The following is a 20,587-nucleotide window of genomic DNA, read 5'->3' on the forward strand; positions in this document are numbered from 1 at the left end:
TGTGCAACCAAATGGAAATATGTCTGGCAATAATCATCATTTTTTAAAGGAAGAGAGGAAAATTAAAAGTAGAACTGCAACAGTACTTGAGTTAAAAATAAACAAATAACTAAATAAGAATAATAATAATAAACCTAACCTTCTGTATCATTCCACACCAACTGAAAAATTCATGAAACATAAGAATTACTTTTTTTAATATACTGCCATCAGAAATTTTTAATCTGCAAAAATATGGCCGTATTAAATTTTGTCATACAACACTAATTTTGAATCTAAAAATATGCATATATAATTTGTTTTCAATCCATGAACAGCTTTTTCTTACAGAAGCCGAGAGAGGCCCTTTTTGTAATACTTTTTTAATTCACCCTGTTATCCTGAGATAACGACATAATTAATTCAGGATCTCGAGAAAACAACACAACTAATTCGAGATCTCGAGAATACAAAGCCTTTGTTTCGAGATCTCGAGAAAACAGTAAACAGCTGACAAATGGGTTATTCAGGTAGGCTACGCCAAGAGGCTTGTATGATGACTTCGGGGCTATATCTCATTCTGTATAGAGGCAACGCTGGTCTTTAGAATGTCTGGAATAATCGATCACCTAATAAGGCAATATTTTGATCAGGGGTTGACACAGGCAGAGATTGCATTAAGTCTTTTAATAAGGGATAATTTCAAAATTAGTCCGCGGCACCTCTGCAGAAGACTGGCCCGGCTTCGTCTCTACCTGCTCTGACACAGGGGGGTGCAGGCAGCTCTGCTAGAAATCTCAGTTGTTTTCTTGAGATCATGAAATAATTTTGTTTTTTTGAGATCACGGAATAATTATCTGTTTTCTCGAGATCACGGAATAAAAGTGTTGTCTTCTCGAGATCTCTAATTAATTATGTCATTATCTCGGGATAACAAGGTTAATTAAAAAGATTATATGAAGTCCTCTGTCGGCTTCCGTACCTCTGAGTGCACTACAAACCTGTTTTTGAAGCATAATGTCTTTGAAAGTAATGTTTCAAATGTTTTCTACAGATCCTGAATTAATTATGTCGTTATCTCGGGATAACAGGGTGAATTAAAAAAAGTATTACAAAAAGGGCCTCTCTCGGCTTCCGTACAAACAGACTGAAAAACTCCTTTGTCTCTCTCAGGCCATCAGACTGTACAACTCCTCACTCAGGGGGAGGAGGAGTAACAGGAAGACAGAGGACGGGAAGGAGAGGAGCAGTAGTAGTCAGCAAAACAGTAGTGATCAGTATGTCTGATATTTGTTTGTGTATTGATATTTATATTTTTTTATTTTTTTATTTTTTTTTTTTAACTTTCACTTTTGATACTCTGTGTGCTTCTTACCCTGTGTGCTGCTATACAATGCTGGAACCTCAATTTCCTTGGGGGAGTCTCCCCGAGGGATTAATAAAGTTCTATCTAATCTAGTTATTAATTGTTTCCAAGTAATTCCTATATTCCTAATTTCAATCATTTTAGAACATTGGTCACAAAGTTATTACTTTAAGAGCAGTGCTTTTTAGGGTTTCCAGACAAAAATGCTGTTTTGTCTGGTTGTGTAATGGGAACAATTGGCCTAATTAGTAAGTCCCTTTGGCTGTTTTACTTTAGGGTCATTACAGCAACTTGCAAGTTGATTTGACAGAGGTTTTACACCGGAGAATGGGCAGGGGTGGGTGGCATTGAACCGGTAACCTTCCACTCTGGAAACAACTACAAATGCAACAATAGATGCCTCAATCAATTCCTATTTTTCCAAGTACTCCAAAGCAGCACTCAGTAATCCTCCATAGCTTTCATTTAGAAACAGTCAATATGGAAAGGTGAACATGCACGAACACAGTCTGTGTTGGCATCAATCAGAGTTGGCACAGTACATGTGCATTTTGAGGCAAACCTTCACAACAAAATAAAGTGCCCATTTTAAGTTACAATGCTTCTGGGAAACACCTCTTAAGTTTAAGAAGGTGCATATGCTCAGAGCTTTAGGACACTTTGGGGAAAAGAGTTACAATGATTTAATTTCCCAGAATGGAGAAGTGAAGAAGTGACACGCTGTAGAGCTCCAGATGAAGTGCACTGGCATAAATCTGTCACTCCCACTCCTGTTCCAACGCACACATGCCGTACTGCCGTTATTGTAACTGTTTGCACTGAAGGGTTTCCCAAAACGTGCTCAAACACATCCAGCAGACCCTCTGTGGGTAATTACAAAGTTAATACTAGAAGTTGTACCTTAAGTTCCCTTCATGGTATTTTTATCCTGCAGTGTGCAAGTCGATTTGATAAGCAAGCAGCGTGATCATTGTCGGGAATATGTAATTACTAATGTCACAGCCTTTTATTATCACTTGATGTGATTATTTTCAACTTAGGAGACGTAATGATTCCCATGTCACATAACACACATCACGGACCTCTCAGCGGAAAAACCACTTTCCTAAAAGGTTTTACTCAAGAGTTGTTTTTTTTTATTGAGTTCAACTGAGTTGCCTTAACTATTTTGCACAAAGTCAACACAGAGGGTTTGAAGCACTAGAAAGCATAAATCCTTCTGAGGCTGTGTATATGTGAGAGGAAAATTACATGTATGTGTGTTTACGGTTCACAAATATTTGGACAGCAACTATATTTTGGTCATTTTATATCTCTACACTGCCACAATGGAATTCAAATGAAGCAATCAAGATGTGATTGTAGTGTATATTTTCAGCTTTAACTCAAGAGGTTTGCAAAAAATAACACATTATCCATTTAGGAATTAGGCCCATTGTTAAACACAACCCCTCTATTTTCAGAGGCCAGAGGTGTTTCAGGTTAGTATCTTTAATTTATACTAGCGTGTGGTGTGGTGATCCATGGCCTCTCAATTGGGTAGTGTTTATAAAATAGGTAGCTGACATTTTTCAAGGGTGGTAATAAATTATGCAATGTTTGTATAATGAGTTGAAATGTAATGTTCAACGTCCTTTGTTCAGTGTTGTTAGCTAATATCTGTAGTTTCTCCAAAAATATTAGTCCTATCACCATTCTGTTTTGGCGCCATTTATCCTTGATCCAAAATACATAAGCATACCAAAAGGCAAATGTCGGCTCTCCCCAGTTTCTCCATGATCGAAGCCACACCCACAGAAGCATAGACAAAGGCCATTTGGCTATTGATAACCAACAAAAAAGTTTGACGCTATCCCCAGCCACACATTCTATCTAGTATTCATTAATTCTGGATGGCCAGATTTCCCCAACCATACCTTCTGCCTGTCCTTTAATTCTGGTTTTAGTTTCCTGTTCTTTTGTATATATTGTTGTCTTGGCATCATGATTCTCCTTGTAGTTGCTAGATTGTTAGGTCTGAAAACACTATCCAGTATTTGGGAGGCAGACAAACTACATCTGACTTTTACGACAGCTATTTATCATTTTTGTCAATTTATCCAGCAACCACAAACTGTTCATAACTTCTTAATTGTTTTATGCCTCCGCTAACAATCCAGCAGGTTGCATTATGTCTGTAGATTAATAAATACACTGGCAAAACAAAAGTGCTCTTTTCAATTGATGTCAAGCATCACAGTTCACCAGATGAAATAGGTTTTGCCGTCTTCATACTGTACTTTGTTTTACGTTGGTGAGATGCAAGACAGCAGCATTTATTTAATGGTGACTGAGGGTGCTGATTTTTAGGTGGGCACCCCTTCACTTCTTCATGAAATGGGATTTGCTACAGGGCCACATTACTTTTCACTAGGGCTACACACACACACACACACACAGACACACACACACACACACACACACACACACACACACACACACACACACACACACACACACACACACACACACACACACACACACACACACACACACACATACACACACACACACACCCTCTATCACCTGTCAGTTGCTGACAATAATCAATATAATTCATGAAAACTTTGATTCAAAGCTTTAAATACTCCAGAGTGCTTTGGTTACATTCTCTGCTTCAGCTTCGAATTATGTGATATTCTACCTTGATAAGGAAAAACTCCTCCTTACCACTGCTGCTCTGGGGGTTGGTAAGGTTAGACCTTACTTGTGTGAAGTGCCTTGAGGCAACTCTATTGTGATTTGGTGCTATATAAGTGAAAATAAAATGAAGCTGAAATTGAATTGATATTTAACATTATTTCAGACAACTTTAATGATCCCTAAAAGGGCAATTACGTTTACACTCCAATTACCTCTGACAAAATACAGCAATTAATCCACAATTATTACTTGTTTACCAAAATAACGGCACACATCAAAATTAAAGACAACACATATACATTTGACATTGTTTATGTGCTCTAAACTTAAAGCACTCCATCATCCAAATTGAGGCAAAATGGGTGAAGGCCGTAGCAGGAGCTTGGGGGTTGAAGGCTGCAGCAGTAAAAACTGCACTGCCTTCAAGGTGGCAGGGAGGAAGCCAGGGTGAGGGGATCAATTTATAACTAGGTACCGTAGCTTAGTTAGTCCACTGTTGGCCTCTTGTCATGAATTCGGCCACTGAAACACTTCGATCCAGAGCTTTGAAGAGCTTTAAAATTTCAAAGTGTGTTTTGCACTGATCTTTGCTTTGAATAATGTCGTGTAATGACCCCAAAAGCACACAGAGGAAATAACACAAAAGTAGCTGGCAGCTGAACTTGGAACACAAAAGCCATAGCAGTTGTAAATTTACCAATAATTTTCCAGTTATTACAACCAAAGTGATGGCGAGTGAGTGAAGTCCCTATGCTGGCTTTGAGTTATTTGTGCATTGTTTAATAAAATTGGATTTAAAAAAATGTAAAAATGATGCCAATTGGTCCAGAATGCATACAGCTGTGTCGCTGAAGGAAAGTTTTATGCTCAAATTAACAGTCAGCCTCAGGTCATATGATTGTGAAAAGTGTAGGACCTTCCGTAGACTTTCATATGGCCAACGGCCCAACCAGGAAGTGGGCTTTACCATCACTAATTGAAGTGAAATTAAATGAAAAGGTTGAAATGAAGTGTAGGAACACATTTAAATGCATGTTGACACTGACACACACATGCATTATCTGAGTCTGCACAAATCCTACTTATTTCTTATTTGTTAATTACGTTGAGTGTATTTTCTTCTCTCAATATTTTGATGGGGAGACACCCTAGTGCCCTCTAGTAACCAGCCTTCTCTGCATTTACTGTTTTTGAGCAATGGTCTTCACATGCTGGCTGGGATGGACAAAGTCACTCACTTACTCACTTATCTATGTTTTGACTGTACCAGTATGGCACTGTATAACAATCTGAACACAATGGTTTATTTCTCTGATTTAGTACATTCCTGCGCCAAAAGTCTATCTCACCAACAAGCACACCTGTTCCTATTCTATGTTCAATCCAGCATCCACTAATCATGCAGCAGATTACAGATATGTCTGTGGAATGTAAAGTTGCTTTTTGGATTGACATGGTGTATCAAAGTTCACCAGATTAGAATGACTTTGACCTCATTATATGCCCTGTCAGTTTTGTGAATTCCAACATGATATCACTTATTGTTTTTCAGTTACAGTGTTCACAACCTGGATTTTCTGCATTTTACACAGCATAGTTCGACACCTAGAATATATGCCTTTTCCCAAGATGGGGCATTTTCTAAAGGTAAATGCTTTTAATGGAGACTTATGCACATTTTTGATGAGCCTTTAATCTTCCAAAAGCAAAAGCATTTCTTGACACTTTAAAGTTCACAGTAGTTACAAGTCTCGCGGTTTAAATGTTGTGTAATGAAAAGCTGCATTGTAAAAGTTTAGCTCTGTTTCCAGTGGCCTTGTAATCTGCATATTATGCATCATGGCACACTTTAAGCCTCGCCACAAACAAAACGGCATTCCAGTGAGGTTTCCAGTAAGGATTTTTCCTCTGATGTTTCAGCACAAGGCCTTGCTAACGCACTTGAGATTAAAATTGTAAATGTGCACCACACCCATAGCCTTGGTTTTTGCCGTGCTTGCCAAAGTTTTCAGGCACACTGAGAAATCCACATAAGGGCGGTTTAGACAAAGACATTTCTATTGACTTTTCATATTACATCCTCTTAATTATCAACTTATATATAATTAGCCGGCGTTAAACTGATCGGTCTCAAAGCAACTCTTGTTCTACGTCATCTGTGAGCACACAGCACATTAATCCTAATGTCAAACCATATCTGTTGCAGCTAGCGCGCTTCACAATGACTCAGCCATACGCCTTTAATAAAAACGCTTTGTGCAGGCTGAGGGGGTACTTTAATGAGTAGGTGCTGAAATACTCATATAAATGCAACATAATCAGTACGTATGTCGTCCTGTTCAGTGTCACTCAGTGCCCCAGGTGCTTTTTTAGCAGTGATGAAAGCAGCAGTCTACAAAGATGGAAGGCCTAAAGCCACCAATGGGAGGGTCTACAACCTTCCCCAGGAAATTTTGAAATTGTGGGTGCTCTGAGGTGTATTTTGGTGCACCCCAGCCTGGTTGGTTTCTGATCAACAAAAAAGTTACAAATTATACCAAAAGTGAAAAATATGAAGCATTAGTTTTGGATTATTACATTTATTGGAACAGTACTCACAATGTGGAGTGTCCCGGAATGCACTCAAGTGAAAAATGCTACAACATCATGTGAAGATGAAATGCAATAAGAAATATTTGTATAATCTATCCATTGTCTACACCCGCTTACTGCAATTAAGGGTCACGGTGGGGCTGGAGCCTATCCTAGCAGTCATAAGGAGTGAGGCGGGGTACACCCTTGAAAGGACGCCTGTCTGCCGCAAGAGACACACCTACGGACAATTTAAAGTGTCCGATTCACTTAACCTGCATGTCTTTGGATGTGGGTGGAAGCCAGAGCCTGTGTTTGAACCCATTCAAACACGTGGAGAACATGCGAACTCCACTCAGAAAGGCCACAGGTGGGAATTGATCCCATGAGCTTCTTGCTGTGAGGGAATAGTGCTAACCAATAAGCCACCATGCTGCCCAATATTTGTATGAAATAATAATATAGTATATACTAGTGCAATTCCCGGCAGGGTTGGTGAACAAGCAGTTCTTGTTTTCGTTGTGGACGGTTCCCGGTTCAAAACCCGACCCTGCCCATTCTCTATGTAGTATGGAGTTGCATCAGGAAGGACATCTGGTGTAAAACATGCCAAATCAACATGCATACCCACTTTAGATCTGCTGTGGTGACGCCCGAGTGAAAACAAGGGCAAAGCCAAATGACTATATACTAGTGTAGTCCCTGTGGCTACCCGACATACTCCAAAAAAATATACTTAAAATGTTTTTTTTTAAATGTATTAAATTAAATGAATGATGTATATAAAATCTCCCAAATAACAATAACAAATTATTTTAGTAGGTTTCTTTTGTTGTAGTATTTATGAAATATGAGTTCAGAAATAAAATAGACTTTTCTATCATCAGAGCCAAAATATTTAGCTCTAATCTGTTGAATCAATCTTTCATTATAGGTACGGTTGGGCCACGTCACTTCCGCGTAGTTACGGCCGCCATTTTGGGTCCCCGCTGAAAACAAACTGTACGCGCACTCACAACCATTGTTGCTATAGTCATCTTTACTGCTGTTCATTCACAAAGGCCTGCCGATTTGGTCATGTCAAATGGCGTAGGTATGGTTGGACATCCGGGTCCCTGATGTGCGCGCACATAGCAACACGCATAGTAACCAGCAAGCCGCTGAAAACAAACCGTGTGTTGCAGTTGGTACAGCCAACTGCAACACACGATTGTGGCATTCTGTGTGAAAACTGGTGTATATTAAGTAGAAACAGCCGCGGCAGAAACCTTCAGCGTGATGGACATCAAGTAGGAAATGAGCGTGACAGCGGTTTGTTTTCAGCGGATCACTGGTTACTATGTGCATTGCTATGTGCACGCACATCAGGGACCCGGATGTCCAACGATACCTATAGCATTTGTTTGGAAAATGCTGAGAAAATGAAATGAATATTCATCTAAATTATATAATCTAGTTGCTGTTTATCATGGGTAAATGCTGGCATTGTGTTGCAGCACTTTTTAAATTTTATTTTAAATGTACAGTCTTTATATACTGTATGTTGTATAACTGGCTTGTTGCTAGCTAGGTAATAGGTGCTAACATTGCCCATAAATTTAGCATGAGCTGAGTGCCTTCATTGCAAGAAATGAGCTTTACAATTTTGCTTAAAATTTTTTTACCACATATCTTCAGGTATTTTTTACATGTTGCTTGAAAAAATGAAAAAAGTGTGGCTGTTAAGTTTTGTGTCGGACAGAGTAACATACTAGACACACAGAAAATTATGATAGAGATTATTAGTTGCGCCTTGGGGCAACTGTTTGTTGTGATTTGGCGCTATATAAAAAAAATTGATTGATTGATTGATTATTCTGAAATGGGTCTTTCCACATAATGAGTGCTTTTACTTTTTGTACCTTAAGTATATGTATACCTTTAATAAAATAACATTGTCAGTGCTAGACATTTCTTTTTGCTGTCAGTCTGCTGCTTCCCACTCCTGTCCAGTTAGCAGCGGTAATGCACTGACAGGTTTGTCAGCCACCATGAATATTACAAGAAGATGTCACTAACATCAATGATAACTTCTGCAAGAACATTATGTGCTTGCTGTTCTACACTGATGTTGATAAAAACATTTGGACATGTGAATAAGTACAGTAGGATACTGTAATGTGTGTTAATGCTGCGTCAAATGATATTTTCACAACACCTTGATGTTGAATGCAGCAGATGATTAGCTTAGCCAACATGATACAATGATTCTGGGTTTTTAAACATACTCAAAACTCCACAACTGATAATCTACACTCTGATATCAGGTTTGGGGGAATCTTAATGTGCAGAAACACATATTGAACAATGCTGACCAGATTTGGTTGAATTTCATGTCTGGCTGTCTGTCACAAGGTCAATCAAGCCAAACAAAACTAGAAATATAATGCAATGCTAAAATACCCTCGGCCGTATTTTACACACACACACACACACACACACACACACACACACACACACACACACACACACACACACACACACACACACACACACACACACACACACACACACACACACACACACACACACACACACACACATACGAGGTCTGTGATAAAACTAACGTACCTTTTTATTTTTTTCAAAAACTATATGGATTTGAATCACGTGCGATTACATCAGACAACCTTGAACCCTCTTGCGCATGCGAGAGTTTTTTCACTTTGCTTTGCTTAATCAAAATTTTTTCCAAAACTGTGAGGCACATCGAAGTGGACATCATTCAAGAAATTCAGCTGGTGTTCTGTGAAAATTTTAACGGCTGATGAGAGTTTATGGACTGTTGCTGTCGCTTTAAGGACTGCCCACAGAGCGGGACGTCGCGACGCGCCCTGAGCCACCGCTGTCTGCCTGTTTAGAGCTGAAAGCTTCCAAATTTAAGCCTCTGTTGACCCAGGACGTCGTGAGAGAACAGAGAACTTTCAGAAGAGGTCGGGATCAGCAGTTTATCCGGACATTCCACTGTTAAAGGATATTTTATTAATGAAAGACGTGCGGACGGGTCCGCGCATCGGGACGCAGCCGGCGCGGTGCGGCGGCACAGGAAAAACACCTCCGTGTTGATAACCATTTGTAAAAACCAGGTGGCTTTTGATGGCTTTCAGTTGAGTGAGTATCTGAGAAATTGTTTAACAGCTGGACATGTTCCAACTTGTCCTTAAGGCTTCCAATGGAGGTGTTTTTCTTGTGGCAGCGCGCGGCGCCGGCTGCGTCCCAACGCGCGGACCCGTCCACACTTTCTTTCATTACAAAATCTCCTTTAACAGTGGAATGTCCGGATAAACTGCTGATCTCGACCTCTTCTGAAAGTTCTCTGTTCTCTCACGACGTCCTGGGTCAACAGAGGCTTAAATTTGGAAGCTTTCAGCTCGAAACAGGCAGACAGCGGCAGCTCAGGGCACGTCGCGACGTCCCGCTCCGTGGGCAGTCCTTAAAGCGACAGCAACAGTCCATAATCTCTCATCAGCCGTTAAAATTTTCACAGAAAACCAACTGAATTTCTCGAATGGTGTCCACTTCGATGTGCCTCATAGTTATTGAAAAAATTTTGATCAAGCAAAGCGTCAGTCTCTCAGGAAGTTCTCAGACAAAGAGATTCCGATGGGAGGGGTGGACCATTCCTCACTCAAAGCCAGCCCACAGGCGAATGACGTAACCGACAGGCGTGAAAAAACTCTCGCATGCCCATGAGGGTTCAAGGTTGTCTGATGTAATTGCACGTGATTCAAATCCATATAGTTTTTGAAAAAAATAAAAAGGTCCGATACTTTACTAACAGACCTCGTGTGTATATATATATATATATATAGTTATTAAGATCCTTTTGTGCAGCTCAGCTGATCTTCTCTGTGTCAGCCTGATCCCATCAGATCTCAGAACCTGAGCACTGTGGGACCTAGCTAGTACTTGAATGGGAGGCCTCTTTGGAACACCAGCAGCTGTGTGTGTTTCTCCAAGTTACACTGGAGTTGCATCAGGAAGGGCATGCGGCTCTGGCTGTATCCGCTGTGGCGACCCTGAACAAAACGGGAGCAGCCATATGGACAACAACATTAAGATTATATTGTCTTACAATTTGTACATGTTTAATAAAACCCCTCTATCAATCAATGAATCAATCAATCAATTGTAAATATGAAAATTTTACATTTATGTGCTTCTGACAAAAGTGGAAGTTAGCTTTGAGTTAGTGTGCAAACTGACGTCCGCGGAATGTTATTTAAATCACTCTGGCGGTGTTATCAGGTTACAAAAACAGCATTTTCAGTTTTAGAAGTTTTTTTTTTCTTGCTAGTTTTACATAATATATGACAAAGGGGTTAAATTTATACACAAACTAAACATAATTTCTAGCTAGCTACCAGCTTTTGACGTCACCATGCTAACATCCACTAAATGTCTTATGAATGACTTCAGAGGTGTTTTTAGGTTCCAAAAACAGCGTTTCAGTTTTAGAAGTGCTTATTTCTTGCTAACGTTTACAGAATATATGAGAAACAAGTTATATAAACACATAAATGAAGTATTTTTAGAGAGACCTGCCACTGATATCATGGTGCAGCTCTACTCTGTGTCTGATTCGCTGTCACCTCCGCCACTCAAAATAAAAATAAAAAAAAAAGAATGAAACAGAATGTGACTTCTTAACTTCTTAATATACCTCTTAAAATATTTCAAGGTTGACCATCTTTGAACTTGTCCAAGGTCTGTGTCCCAAGAATGTTTCCTGTGAATTTGAAGGCTCTGCCATGCTGAGCATACACAGACGGACGAGCGCAAACTCTTTGCAATACCGATGGTCATATTTGATGGTAAAATATGACTTGTGGCCATATTGCCATCCCACCCACCTCCCCCCCAAAAGAAAGCTTCAATTGCAAATAATGTGAAATTTTTGCCACATTCTGAAACATTTTACAAGTGAACAACAAGTTGTAAATGGATCATGGGCTTGTATTAACTCTAAAAATTTGATGGCTATGAACAAAACAAACAAACACATAAACAAAAAACAACCCCAAAACAAAACACGGAAATCTTGGAATATCTTGAAAACTTTCATCTTTGTTTTTAATCCAAACTGTGCTTCACATGGGTACATTTAACAACAGCTGTGAAGGACTGAAAACATGCAAACAACTTTTAGTACAGAGTGAGGTGCGATGATGATGTGCATGTGCATATAAATGTAAATTTGTGTGAAAAAAAGCAAAGTGTGACTATGGTCTAGACAACACAGATGTACCCAATGAAGGGGAGAGATCTGGGGAGCCATACGCCAATTAGATGCTATTATGGAAGCCGTGTAATGCACACGGAGACAATACTGCAGGGGCTGTACTTCATCATCTGTATAATTAAGATGCTTTTCTCCTGAATATTTTAGTTAAATGCCTTTGCAACAGCTCAGCAACAGACCTGAATGTCTTTGTTTTACTGTGAGGATGAAGTCATTAGAAAGCTCATCAATGGACAAGAACGTGAGCACATAGAATTTTTATTTCCCTCCCCGATGTCTTTTGTTTGCCTTCCAATTACAGTCTCCCTTTGTAGAATGTTTCTCGACCACAAGATTTAAATGTATGTGAGTACCACATGTTAGATTTTGAAGCTCAATGTCTTTCATGCTTTGTTCAGTGTTTTGAGTTACCTCCAGTACAATTCAAAACCAGATTTTTTTTTTTTTAGTTGAACTTGCTGCTTTAAGCCTTTGGCATTTTTGACATGAATATTGAAGAGAACATTTGTTCTAACTAAGTAAAATGAACTTTAATGAATAGTGTCAAAAGGGTTTTAGTGTAATTTGAGAAAGGCTTGTTTGTTTGTTTGAGCCACTATTCTACTGATCAATTTCCACCAAACTCACTGTGTGTATGAAGGTTGACCCAGAATTGCCCTGAAGGGATTTGATCTGGAAAAAATTCAACGTCACGTCAACGTCATTTTCTGTTTACTCCCCCACTCCTCCCAGGTCCTTTGATTCTTTTTGACCAAGTTTGATGCAAATTGAAGAGAAAAACTTAAATTTTTGCCTGTGACCCCAATTACCTTGACCCCAGTGATTGACCTTCAATAAATTTTATGCCACCTGAACATTTCCAGAACCCCTCTATACACATGCCAGGTTTGGTGGACATTACAGTAACAATAAAAATTTTGACCTCTTATTCCAATGACCTTGACTTTTGCCAAAACAAGCTCTTTAAGGACAATTCTGGTGTTGACCATGATCCACATGTCAAGTTTGTTGGTAATCAACCAAAGAACCTAGGAGTAGTAGTAGAACAAACAGATAGATAGACCAAGATTTTAACCTTTAGCCCCAATGATCTTGACCTTTGTAAAAATAAACCCTTAAGGGCCAATTCTGGGGTCAACCTTCATGCACACAGCATGTTTGTTGGAAATTGGCTAAAACACAGTACAGGTTCTGTAGATTGAACCTGTACTGTGTTGATTCGGCCATCAACACCATCACGAGTATGGCTATGCCTGGTCGAAGAGGATGAGGTAGACCCAAGAAGACCTGATCTGACTGTGTCAAGGCCGACATGAAAGTCGGCAACATGGCCAGCATGGACCCACTGGACCGAGTTGCTTGGAGGGCCTCTGTACGAGGAGCTAGTCACCTGCTGCCTACCCCGACCCCAGGGACTCGCTCTCCTCCGACATCCAGAAGTCAGGGACAGGCATCCGCAGCAGTAAATAATCCCAGGATATGATGATGATGACAGTACCTACAAGAGGATTGGGACAAACAAACAAGCCAATGTTTACCATTTTTAATATTTTATATTCTCAACTCATTCAAACAATATTATAAATTATTATATGGCTGCGACGCTGCACACGCTGTGATTGGCTGATTACCGGTCTGTTTCCATGACAATCAGTCCGCAACATGTATTTTCATTACAAACCAGGAAGCTCAAAATACAATTAGAAAAACGAAGTCAGATATGAACAACATACTCCATAAATATCTAAACAGCATCTGAAAAATCACACAGATTGAAAGCTTACCAGCTAACGACCGGACCATCTGTTCGCAAGCGAACAGGTCAGACGACGAGCTGTCAGCAGCTTTCATATTTGGGTGATACTGTAAGTTTGTGTATATATATATATATATATATATATATATATATATATATATATATAATAGCCATATAATAAATTAATTATTAACCTCACTCGCTCTGTCTGTACGGGGATATCAGACCTCCGTGTCTCACGGTCGGTTAATAATCCTTTATTATTACAAGAACTACTTAAAACTAATGAAAATTCATTGAATGGAACCAATGAAAGTCTTAAGTCATACTGCAATTTTGTTGTTTTACTCCAAATTGGGTTGTGTTGAGGGCAAAATGTTAAGTCTATGTGAAAGTTTGGGTTGAATTTTGTTTTATTATTATTATTACTATTATTATTATTAATAATAATAATATTTTTTGCCATTTGTAAAGGCTTGACAGCTATTTCTGCTCACATGGAAAACTCTCTCTCTTGTACAGACTCCAAAGGATACCTTGCACGTGTAGGCAGTGATACAAAGTAGTGCTGAAAATACTTTCCAATTTGTTATATGATGAAAGCTAATTTTAAGAGGAAGAAAACACGCAATCTCCATTTGTGTCACAGTATAGTTCTTTTGGAAGCTGGTTGCATGGCAGCCAAGGTTTTATTTGGCAGGCACTACTCTAAAACCTAAATTCGTATGTATGTGTGTGTAGCTAATCTTGCAGCAGATGGAGCTGGAATGGTGTCCAAGACAACACTGGCAGACAGAACAGAGGGAGTGAGATGGGGGTTGAGACACAGTCCTCCAGAGATTGATGAGAGCTGATTCCATAACTTCTTGTCTAATGACAAAACTCCTTCCCACAGAGCACAATGCTTCCACTCCCTTCATCTAGTCATTTCATCAACTACTTGGCCTGTAAAACTTGGGTACAACACCACAAAATTAGTTTATTATTACTCTCAGATTATTGCAAAATTATTGCTGGGAACCCAACAGCATATTTTTCTTAATTCGTGATTGGAACTATGGTTTATTTACATTATCAAATGTTGGTGTGACATTCAAGTAGTTTTAATTTCAGTTAACATTTGAGTTAACCTTATCTTCAGTAAGCTTTATATTCCTTAATTTTCTATTGAGTTCATTTTAGGTTATTACGTCCACCAAGGGTTAGGGTTAGATGTAATAACCTAAAATGATGATGGTGTCGTCATTCATTTTCATATGTATGTACAGATCTGATCACACAGGGACCGAACAACGAGGTCTGATGGCACAAAGCATGGGGAGGGGCCTGTCAGCTGATCGCGGCACACTGACAGGTGGATGGCAGCTCAGTGCACACATTACAAACACAGAAACCACCGTCAGGACAGCTATATAAATAATTATGACAATATCTACATACGCAATTACCTAAAAAATAATGAAAATGAATGACCACATAACACAGAGAGTGACACATTGGTCTGGGCACTGAATGGACAGCTGTGGCTGTAAAGATCTCTTCTCCTGGATATCCCAGCTTGAGAACATGTTCCGTGTTTGGAAGGACAGGAACTTACACCATTCCTCTGTGAGGCGCGTGTCTCTGCCTGCTGTCCTCACGTGGAAATATATAAAACATCTTTCACATTTGCACCGAGCTGCAGTGGCCACACACAGCACACCTCCTTCATGTCCTTGTTGATTTCAGGCATTTTCCCCCTCTGATTACAGGCCAGCGATGGTAGTGGTAAAGTTTCATCTGTTAATCAGAGCTTACAGGTTTGCATCTTGTGAGTGGCATTTTTTTTTACATTTTTTTGTGTTCTGTATTGTGTCCCCTTTTATGTATTATTTATATCAACCCAGTGACGTTCACTAATTATGCAACTGGTTTTTATTTTATGTACGTTTTCAACCTATAGCAAACACACACACACACACACGGAGAGCTGTATATATTAGATTTATCATGCAGTTAACATATAATCAATTAGCATTATATTGATTTAGTTTTCGTTTAGATTTTCTGGATTTATATTCATGTACTTTCTATTCTGTTAGTTTTACAATAAGTTATATATATATATATATATAATGTTTAGAACCATTTCTGAGAGATGTTGAAACAATGGGGTAGTTGTTTGCGTTTTTGGCTAACAATGAGAAGATTGTGTTGGATTCTGTATGAGGCCAATTTATTTCACTGTGGTTTTGGTCCCAGAAAGCCTGTTTCCACCAATAAAATAATCTCTCAATAAAGGAAAATGTTTATGTTCCTGGTCCAAAAAAAAATGGCATCCTTCATTTTCAAGTACATGATTCAGAATCGTAATAAACGTTAATGAATCAGTTTTTAATAATGAGAATATACATATAAAATGGAAATTACTCAAAAAAAAAATGCTTTATACCAAAAAAAGAAAAATGTATCCTGGACACAATTACTGGCACCTTTCAACAATATTTGGTTGCCTAACCTTTGGCAGCAATGACATGTTTAATTTTTTTTGTATTAGCCATCTTAAAGCTTCTGGCACTTGGAATTTAGGTCAGCAACCATGGCTGGACATTTAAAATAGTACATCATTTCCTTTTCAACCATTCCTTGGTACTGTGTGTGTGCTTTGGATTGTTGTCCTGCTTAAAAAAACTTGAATCTTGCCTCAACCCTTGTGTTCTGGCAATGCTCAGGAAACATTTTAAAATGCCTTGATGATCTCCCGATTTCATCACTGTTTGATATATTCTGTGTCTCCAGAACTAAAGCCACTCCATTTATTTTATTTTATTTTATTTATTGATAAGTGGTTGTTTTCCTTATGGAAAATAATACCCTATTTTCCTTCCTTATGCATGTTTTCCTTAATCATGTCATCCCTTCTAAACAAACTGAGGCACTGCATTCCAAAAAAGCTCTACTTTGCTTTCATTTGTCTGCAGATCATTATCTCAGAAAGACTGTGATTTATCTATGAAAGGCTTTGCAAACAGTAGTTAGGTCTTTTTAGGGTTTTCCTCAGCCTTTTTGGTTTGGTTTGAGAGATGTAGTTTAATCATTTTTACAAAATCTCTACCATCTGCCCTTCCACATTTCTGTCCTAGCCACTATACCTACCTCTAACCTCCTTATCACCTCTGTTCCCTTTCTCCATCATACCCACTGAAATCTACACTCTTTCTTCCATGGATACACACGACACCACCTGATTGAACTCTCACTCACACACAGTCATCTTCAACCGCGTAGTCCAATTAAGGGTCGCGGGGGGCTGGAGCCTATCCCAGCAGTCATAGAGCGCAAGGCGGGGTACACCCTGGACAGGATGCCAGTCTGTTGCAGGGCCACATATAGACAAACAAACACATTCACACCCACATGCAAACGCACACCAAGTTAAACAAGTTAAAGTTCCCAGTTCACCTAACCCACATGTCTTTGGATGTGGGAGGAAGCCAGAGTACCCGGAGGGAACCCATGCAAACATGGGGAGAACATGCAAACTCCACACAGAAAGGCCACAGATGGGAATCGAACCCATGACCTTCTTGGTAACCGCTAAGCCACTGTGCTGCCCCACCTGATCTAACTCATTTCTGAAATTGATTTATTTTATTTTATTTATATAGCACCAAATCACAACAAAGTTGCCTCAAGGCGCTTCACACAAGTAAGGTCTAACCTTACCAACCCCCAGAGTAAGCACACAGGAGACAGTGGTAAGAAAAAACTCCCTCTGATGATTTAGAGGAAGAAACCTTAAGCAAACCAGACTCAAAGGGGTGACCCTCTGTTTGGACCATGCTACCAGCACAACTGACAATACGAATATACAGGAAATTTTGGGAGTCCATACTGGTGCACCAGACGGGAGGCCTGCAGAAGAAGACACCCATGCCCATCTCTGGATGGAGCCGCACCTCAAACAGAGAGAAAAAACAATCAGGCATCAGAAAGACAACAAATACAGTATAATTTGTCAACATTAAGCAACAAGAAAAACAGAAGAAATACTAAGGTGATCGCCGGCCACTAGCCCTAAGCTTCACTAAAAGACCTAGACTTTAGATAAAGTTGAGGCTGCAGCCCACTTTCTTTACTAATAAAATGAATTTAAAATGGTAGAAAGCATAGTAACATACTATGCCAGTATGCTCGCCATATGAGAGGGAAAATAAGTACGTCTTGAGTCTGGACTTGAAAGTCTCTACAGAATCTGACTGTTTTATTGATGCAGGGAGATCATTCCACAAAGCAGGTGCATGATAAGAGAAAGCTCTGTTCCCCACAGACTTTTTATTCACCCTAGGCACACAAAGTAGTCCTGCACCCTGAGAATGCAGAGCCCGGGCTGGTACATAGGGTTTAAGTAGGACAGCTAAGTAGGGAGGTGCTAGTCTGTGAATAATTTTACAGGTTCACAACAGAACCTTAAAATCTGATCTCACAGGGACAGGAAGCCAGTGAAGAGATGCCAAAATGGGTGTAATGTGGTCAAAGTTTTTATTTCCTGTCAAGTCTGGCAGCAGCATTTTGAACCAATTGGAGACCCCTAATGCTGGACTGCGGAAAACCAGAAAATAGAACATTGCAGTAGTCCAATCTAGAAGAAACAAATGCACGAATCAAGGTCTCAACATCAGCCATAGACAGGATGGGATGAATCTTCGCTATATTTCGCAGGTGGAAGAAAGCAGTCCTCGTAAAATCTCTAATGTGGAGGTCAAAGGACAACGTAGGATCAAAACTTACCCCAACATTCCTCACTTTGTCACTGTGATGTATGACACACAAGCCTAGGCTAAGCGTTAGCAGGTCAAATTGATGCTGATGTCTCACTGAACCAAATCCTGGCCTTGTCTAATGTGATATGGAATTCAGGTTTGTGAGTTCCATTTGTTTCTAAAGATATTCTACATTGCAGTATGTGATTAAAAAATAATGGTGCCAAGTATTTGGACTGGGAGTTTTTAACCGCAGTTTTTGTTAAAACAGTCTGCCATTTCAAGACTACATCAGGGTTGAGACTAATGTAATACTAATCTAATCAGGTTTTATGTGAGACTCCAGAAAACCTAAAACATATCTCATCAAATGTATTGTTTATGTATTTATTAATTAAAAAATTAAGGTTAAATCAAGTGGAGTTTATGATTCACAGATGCATTATATATAATTCCCACCATAGTACTTTAATTGTGTTTATGTGTGCCAGAGAGAGAGAGAGACTATAGTTTCCATCTGCTTCTGTGTTTGCATTTTTGTTTCTCCTTGTGACAAAAACCTCAATGGCATCAAGGAGACCGAATGTTGTTTCATCCGTCTCTAATTACCAACTTTCATGGTTTAGTCTTGTTTAGTTGTCCTACGATAAATAAACTCTCATGTTAGCCTTCTTTTGTTCCAGAACATTCCTTGACCCAAGGCCTTAGCGCTGACATGGTGTCCTAGGTCTAGTTTGGTTGTACAGGAAAAGCCAGGATTTACTTAACAGTCCAAGCTTGGTTCACAAATTTTTGGACATTGAGAAGGTTTTTGTTCTTTTAGCTTTCGATCACAGAATATTAGATTTGAAAGCATGTAATAAATGTGAATGTGGGGTTAGACTGTCGGCTTTAATCTGATGGTAATTACATGTAAATTTGGTCAACTGTGTAGCGATTACTGCACTTTTGTTTGTTTGTGTGTGTGTGTGTGTGTGTGTGTGTGTGTGTGTGTGTGTGTGTGTGTGTGTGTGTGTGTGTGTGTGTGTGTGTGGTCCCCAATATTTAAAGAATCAAAAGTCACTGGGCCAAAAAACAAAATAAAACTCTGCCAATCCATTTCATGGCTAAATGTGTTACTCCATCCAACATGCACAATCACGAACGCTGGACATCTTCACATCGGTTGTTTTTGCTTTGTACTAAAGAATTTTACTGTTGATTCTGGGCTGTTAGATTAACAGCGGGCTGAAATTTATGAAGCCTTTTCCAAAACACGTTCAAAATCTTCACACTTTTAACCCGTTTTGCCTGACTGGCAACAATTGTTGCTGAAGTGTATTACTGTCATTTGCTACACACAATAAAAAATAAATAAATCTCAAAGGTACTCATGCAGCTTTTTTCACTTATTTAAAAAAAAAAAAAAAAAAAATCTGGGCATAAGCGGGTTAAATACAATTAATATGTAACACACCAAATCAGAACACAAGGAAGAGGAACATGATAAAATTCAAAACCAGCAACATGGTGCTGGTGCTTATCCCCAGATTCTGCAACATTAAACAGATAAGCGTGTTTGATTACCCAGGACTTAACAGAAGACCATTGGAAGTTACTTATCCAGCTGAGGCCACTATACATTTGTACTTCGACAATGCAGATGAAGTGTCTTGTCTAATGGTATGTTCCATTTGTAAATGGAGGTCAGAATTTACCAGTTACACCCTGTAGATTTGGAATCCAATCCAAGATGGCTGCTTTGAGCAAAACAAACAATGAAAACTGTAGTTTGTGCTGTTTTTAGAATTTATGTCTCTTTTTTGTGTTATATAATAAATCTTACACACAGTACTGTCCAATTGCTGTCTGTGGACTTGTTGCTATTTTCTATTTATGAATGTAATAACACATAATGTGTTGTTTATCAACTTGTGCCACTAATACTGGCTAACCTGGGGCCTGTACTACGAAGCGGGGTTAACTTACTCAGATGTAACCCAGGGTCAACCTCTTAAACCAGGGTTGACAAAACCTGGTTTTCTCAAGTGGTGTTAATCGGTACTACGACGCTGAATAAGATGTTGATTTGTTGAACCTGTGTTAACCTAAGTGGAGTATGTGCGCGTTCACATAAAAGGGGCGGGTTGCAGTGTATGTCACCATTTTTCAATGATGGCGCGGTCACCTTACTTTACTGGAGAAGAATGCACGATTATTATGCGGAGCTA

The 20,587-nt window shown here is 39.2% G+C and overlaps 1 long non-coding RNA gene across 1 annotated transcript; it reads right to left on the reverse strand.

The window, feature by feature from the left end:
• Positions 1-1,043: 1,043 nt before the first annotated feature.
• On the reverse strand, positions 1,044-19,726 carry LOC117525393. The gene is made up of 3 exons (XR_004565034.1): positions 19,715-19,726; positions 3,549-3,555; positions 1,044-1,126 (listed from the first exon to the last, which is right to left on the reverse strand). It is a non-coding gene; the product is annotated as an uncharacterized LOC117525393 (long non-coding RNA).
• Between the last annotated feature and the right edge of the window lie 861 nt (positions 19,727-20,587).

This window comes from Thalassophryne amazonica, chromosome 14, assembly GCF_902500255.1.
Source record: "Thalassophryne amazonica chromosome 14, fThaAma1.1, whole genome shotgun sequence".
In the NCBI taxonomy this organism is placed as follows: domain Eukaryota; kingdom Metazoa; phylum Chordata; class Actinopteri; order Batrachoidiformes; family Batrachoididae; genus Thalassophryne; species Thalassophryne amazonica.